At 47.7% G+C, this 6,770-nt stretch overlaps 1 pseudogene; it reads left to right on the top strand.

Moving 5' to 3' along the window:
• The first annotated feature begins 4,341 nt into the window (after positions 1-4,341).
• The window catches only part of LOC125507353, an 11,341-nt pseudogene continuing 8,912 nt past the window's right edge, over positions 4,342-6,770 (top strand).

Here is a 6,770-nt window from a genome sequence, read left to right as displayed (position 1 = left end):
CTTTTGGAGAAGCCTGTATTTACAAGAAAGTGAGTGGGAGCTCTGTAGCATTTCTATCTTATATGTGGATGACATATTGTTGATTGGAAATGATATAGAATTTCTGGATAGCATAAAAGGATATTTGAATAAGAGTTTTTCAATGAAAGACCTCGGTGAAGCTGCTTATATATTGGGCATCAAGATCTATAGAGATAGATCAAGATGCTTAATTGGACTTTCACAAAGCACATACCTTGACAAAGTTTTGAAGAAGTTCAAAATGGATCAAGCAAAGAAAGGGTTCTTGCCTGTGTTACAAGGTGTGAAGTTGAGTAAGACTCAATGCCGACCACTACAGAAGATAGAGAGAAAAAAAGATGTTCCCTATGCTTCAGCCATAGGCTCTATCATGTATGCAATGCTGTGTACCAGACCTGATGTGTGCCTTGCTATTAAGTCTAGCAGGGAGGTACCAAAGTAATCCAGGAGTGGATCACTGGACAGCGGTCAAGAACATCCTGAAATACCTGAAAAGGACTAAGGATATGTTTCTCGTTTATGGAGGTGACAAAGAGCTCGTCGTAAATGGTTACGTGATGCAAGCTTTGACACTGATCCGGACGATTCTAAATCGCAACCGGATACGTGTTTTTATTAAAGTGGAGCTGTCAGTTGGTGCAGTTCTAAACAAGCGTCGTGCGGGATCTACATGTGAAGCGGAATACATAGCTGCTTCGAAGCAGCAAATAAGGAGTCTGAGGAGTTCATATCCGATCTAGGTGTCATACCTAGTGCATCGGGTCCAATGAAAATCTTTTGTGACAATACTGGTGCAATTCTTTGGCAAAGGAATCCAGATTTCACAAGAGAACAAAGCACATCAAGAGACGCTTCATCCATCCGGGGATCCAGTCCAGGTGGGAGACATAGAGATTTGCAAGATACATACGGATCTGAATGTTGCAGACCCATCTGACTAAGCCTCTTCCACGAGCAAAACATGATCAGCACCAAGGCTCCATGGGTGTTAGAATCATTACTGTGTAATCTAGATTATTGACTCTAGTGCAAGTGGGAGACTGAAGGAATATGCCCTAGAGGCAATAATAAAGTTATTATTCATTTCCTTATATCATGATAAATGTTTATTATTCATGCTAGAATTGTATTAACCAGAAACATAATACATGTGTGAATACATAGACAAAACAGAGTGTCACTAGTATGCCTCTACTTGACTAGCTCGTTGATCAAAGATGGTTATGTTTCCTAACCATAGACATGAGTTGTCATTTGATTAACGGGATCACATCATTAGGAGAATGATGTGATTGACTTGACCCATTCCGTTAGCTTAGCACTTGATCGTTTAGTTTGTTGCTATTGCTTTCTTCATGACTTATACATGTTCCTATGACTATGAGATTATGCAACTCCCGTTTACCGGAGGAACACTTTGTGTGCTACCAAACGTCACAACGTAACTGGGTGATTATAAAGGTGCTCTACCAGGTGTCTCCAAAGGTACTTGTTGGGTTGGCGTATTTGAAGATTAGGATTTGTCACTCCGATTGTCGGAGAGGTATCTCTGGGCCCACTCGGTAATACACATCACTTAAGCCTTGCAAGCATTGCAACTAATGAGTTAGTTGCGGGATGATGTATTACGGAACGAGTAAAGAGACTTGTCGACAACGAGATTGAACTAGGTCATCCAGGTTCCGCTATTGGTTATTGACCGGAGACGTGTCTCAGTCATGTCTACATAGTTCTCAAACCCGTAGGGTCCGCACGCTTAAAGTTCGATGACGGTTGTATTATGAGTTTATGTGTTTTGATGTGCCGAAGGTAGTTCGGAGTCCCGGATGTGATCACAAACATGGCGAGGAGTCTTGAAATGGTCGAGACATGAATATTGATATATTGGATGACTATATTCGGACACCGGAATGGTTCAGGGGGTTATCGAATATATACCGGAGTACCGGGGGGTTACCGGACACCCCCCCAGAGGTTATTGGGCCTCATCGGCCCAATTGGTGAAAGAGGAGAGGCGGCCAAGGGGCAGCCGCGCGCCCCTCCCCTCCCAAGTCCGAATTGGACAAGGAAGGGGGGCGCCCCCCCTTTTCTTTCTTCCTCTTTCTCCTTCCCTCTCCTCTCCTACTCCAACATGGAAGGGGGGTCCTACTCCCGGTGGGAGTAGGACTCCTCATGGGGCGCGCCAATGGTGGCCGGCCCCCTCCCCCTCCTCTACTCCTTTATATACGGGGAGGGAGGCACCCCCTAGAGACACAACAATTGATCCCTTGGATCTCTTAGCCGTGTGCGGTGCCCCCCTCCACCATAATCCTCCTCGGTCATATCGTAGCGGTGCTTAGGCGAAGCCCTGCGTCGGTAGAATATCATCATCGTCACCACGCCGTCGTGCTGATGGAACTCTCCCTCAAAGCTCGGCTGGATCGGAGTTCAAGGGACGTCATCGAGTTGAACGTATGCAGAACTCGGAAGTGACGTACGTTCGGTACTTGATCGGTCGGATCGTGAAGATGTACGACTACATCAACCGCGTTGTGCTAACGCTTCTGCATTCGGTCTACGAGGGTACGTAGACACACTCTCCCCTCTCGTTGCTATGCATCACCATGATCTTGCGTGTGCGTAGGATTTTTTTTGAAATTACTACGTTCCCCAACACCCCTCTCCCCTATACCTTTTAACTTGGTTGTTGATGGCTTTTCTAAGATATTAATAAACGTTGTTAATACAATTTCATTGATGGTTTAATACCTAATGTTACTCATGGGTGTGTAGTGAGTCTCCAATATGCGGATGATACTGTTCTTTTCTTGAATAATTCTCTAGATCATGCTAGGAATCTTAAGTGGATTGTGTCTTGCTTTGAGAAACTTTTTGGTATAAAAATTCACTTTCATAAAAGTGATTTTCATACTATCAATGAGGAAGATCATTTGGCTAACTCTTTAGCTTAGATTTGTTGCTGCAAAATTGGTGATTTTTATTTAAATACCTGGGTGTGCCTTTGCACTATAAAAAGCTTAGGAGGGAATATATACAGCATGCTGTTGACAGAATTATTAAGAACATCTCTGGCTGGCTGGGTAAAATCCCGTCTTATAGGCGTAAGCTGATTTTGCTTGGTACTTGTATTGCTAGTATTCCCGCCTATCTTATGTCTATGACGAAATATTTCAAATGGACCATTATTGTTATTAACTCCCAGATGCCTCATTTTTGGGGTTAATCTTGGAGATGAGCATAAGTACATCTGGCTAACTTGGGGCTTGTGTCCAAGAAGAAATCTTTCGGAGGTACGCGAGTACCAAATCTTAGGGATTTTAATTTGACCCTCATTGCCTCATGGAGTAAAAGTTATTTTGACAGTTGACCCAGTGATTGAAAATTTTTGCTAGATACTATTAAATACACTCTTGGCTAATCCAGGTTCTGGATCCCCATGTTGAAAAGGTATCATGTGGGCCACTACTATTTCCAGACCCTTTGTCACTGGAAAGTGGGGTTGTGGGAGAAGCATTGCCTTTTTTTAAAGTCGGCTCCAGAGGATCTCGATTCATTAAAAAGAAGAGGAGAGTTGCCAATTAATATATCGAAAACCGGGCTAAAACAGTCAAAACAGCCCACACAAGACAACACCGGCCAACTTGACTATCCACACGAGGATACAGACGCTGAAGAGAAAGAAAAAGGAAAGCGGGGAGAGGAGAGAGCGCAGACGCACCCTTTTTAAACAATCTCAAAAATAATATGTGAGCCGAGCAAAGCGAACAAGTGCTGATTGAGGAAAGTAAAGCGGTCATGCCCAGCGGTAGAGCATCCATCCATAGACCTGTCGCCGGCTGATTCATGCGCACACACATTCAAAACATTATGTTCTCCCGTACCTTTCCCCACGTCCTTTTCACCACATCTTCACTTGATATACTCTTACTAGTGCAAGCATACACGCCTTCTCTAACGATCGATGTAGACATGAAATATACTTTTGCTTATAAGTAGCAGCAGGTGAGCTTCCGCCGGCCGGTTGTATTTGATCGGCCGGACCTCAGAATACGATCCTTTCCTTGCCGCAGTTGACCAGGCGGACCTGCCGAAGTGGCGGCCGATGGTTTATCATAGCAACGACGACGACGACAACGACGACGAGGAGGAGGAGCTAACCGTGCTTCAACGAGGAGGAGCTAGCACTAGCATTTGACCATGCGGAAGCGGCTGCCCACGCGGTATATAAGCCCCCAACGGACACGCATCCCCAAGACACGAACATACGAGCATCGGGGCGTGTGCGTGCGTACACCAACATCGGCCACCTTGGCTTACACGATGGCCGCGGCAGTCACTCGCAGATCCAACGCCCTCCGCGTCGACGTCCCGGATGGCCACGCCGTTGCCGTCTCTGTCGCGGCGGACTCCCCCGTGGCCAAACGGGGCCTTGGCGCAAAGGACGACGTGTGGGTTGCCGCGGATGAGGGAGGCATGTCCGGCGATGACCGCAACCGGCCTCTGCTGTTCCGGACCATGAAGGTCAAGGGAAGCATCCTGCACCCTTACAGGTTGATGATCATTCCACATGCTGGTTTTCACACTACTACCATACCTCTGTCCCGTAATAAACATAGTGCGCGTTTGATTTTTTTTTAAAGGTCATACTTTGACCAAGTTTGTAGAAACAGTTGTCCATGTCTAGAATACAAAATCAATATCAAAATTCATCAATGAAATATATTTTTGTATGGTATATATACGATACATTATATATTTAACATATAGATAATCTTTTACTCCACCCAATCCCATCCAAAGTAAGTATCGTGGTTTGGACCAGAGGAATTGCATGAATTTGGTCAACATTTACAAAGCTTTGCGAAACCAACGCTCACTATGTATAGGATGAATTGAGAACTATGATTCAATGAAGGATTTCACAATCCTGCACTTGTGAATAATATTATCTTTCTGTAATAACAGGTTCTTGATGCTCGTGCGCTTGGTCGCCGTCGTCGTCTTCTTCAAGTGGCGCGTGGAGCACAAGAATCACGACGGTGTGTGGCTCTGGACCGCATCTATGACTGCTGACGCCTGGTTTGGCTTTTCATGGCTCCTCAACCAGCTCCCCAAGCTCAACCCCATCAAGCGCGTCCCGGACCTCGCCGCCCTCGCAGACCGACACGACGATGCCACCCTTCCAGGGATTGACGTCTTTGTCACCACAGTCGATCCCGTGGATGAGCCCGTCCTATACACCGTAAACACCATCCTCTCCATCCTCGCTGCCGACTACCCGGTCGACAATTACGCATGCTACCTCTCGGACGACGGTGGCACGTTAGTGCACTACGAGGCGATGGTCCAGCTTGCCAGTTTCGCTGCGTTGTGGGTCCCGTTTTGCCGAAAGCATTGTGTCGAGCCAAGGTCCCCCGAGAGCTATTTTGGAATCAAGACACACTCGTATGCTGGGGGTATGGCAGGAGAGTTCATGAGGGAACGTAGGCGTGTGCGCAGAGAATACGAGGAGTTCAAGGTGAGAATAGACTCCCTATCTACCACCATTCGCCAACGATCTGATGCCTACAACTCGAAGAACAAAGGTGGTGTAAGTGCCACTTGGATGGCTGATGGGACACAATGGCCGGGTACATGGGTTGAGCAAGCCGAGAACCACCGAAGAGGACAACATGCTGGAATTGTTCAGGTAAAAATTCCGCCCCTCCGAAAAATATTTTGACTAGTGCGTTGTTAGTGTATAAAATAGATATTTAGTTTACTGTGAGTTGGCAAACTTCTCAAGTTCATTTGACCAACAAAGTTGTTGGAACTACTTTGCTCTTTTGACAGGTCCTACTAGACCATCCAAGCTGTCAACCACAACTTGGATCGCCCGCGAGCACCGACAATCCATTTGACTTCAGCAACGTTGACACGAGACTCCCCATGCTTGTCTACATCTCCCGAGAGAAGCGCCCTGGTTATGACAACCAAAAGAAGGCAGGCGCCATGAACGTGATGCTCCGTGTCTCCGCGCTCCTCTCTAACGCACCCTTCGTCATCAACTTTGACTGCGACCACTACATCAACAATTCGCAAGCTCTCCGTGCCCCTATGTGCTTCATGCTCGATCCTCGTGACGGTCAGAACACGGCGTTCGTCCAGTTCCCGCAACGGTTTGACGACGTCGACCCAACTGATCGCTACGCCAACCACAACCGTGTCTTCTTCGACGGCACCATGCTTGCGCTCAACGGCCTCCAAGGGCCTACCTACCTCGGCACCGGCACCATGTTCCGTCGTGTCGCACTCTATGGCATCGAGCCGCCACGCTATAGAGCAGAGAACACTAAACTTGTGCGTAAGACCGGTGAGTTTGGTTACTCGACGTCCTTCATCAACTCGGTGCCGGATGCCGCGATCCAAGATCGATCTATCACCCCGGTGCTGGTCGACGAGGGGCTCAGAAAGGACCTAACTACCTTGATGACATGCGCTTACGAGGACGGGAGCTCATGGGGGAGAGATGCCGGGTGGGTGTACAACATCGCGACGGAGGACGTGGTGACAGGATTCCGCATTCACCGGCAAGGGTGGCGTTCCATGTACTGCTCCATGGAGCCGGCAGCGTTTCGCGGAACGGCTCGATCAACCTCACCGAGCGCCTCTACCAGGTGCTTCGGTGGTCCGGCGGGTCCCTTGAGGTGTTCTTCTCCCACAGCAATGCCCTTATCGCCAGCCGCCGGCTCCACCTTCTGCAGCGCATC

This window comes from Triticum urartu, chromosome 5 (genome assembly GCF_003073215.2).
Source record: "Triticum urartu cultivar G1812 chromosome 5, Tu2.1, whole genome shotgun sequence".
NCBI lineage: Eukaryota > Viridiplantae > Streptophyta > Magnoliopsida > Poales > Poaceae > Triticum > Triticum urartu.
The sequence above is the reverse complement of the archived record's forward strand: the minus strand, read 5'-3'. Positions and strand labels throughout refer to the sequence as shown.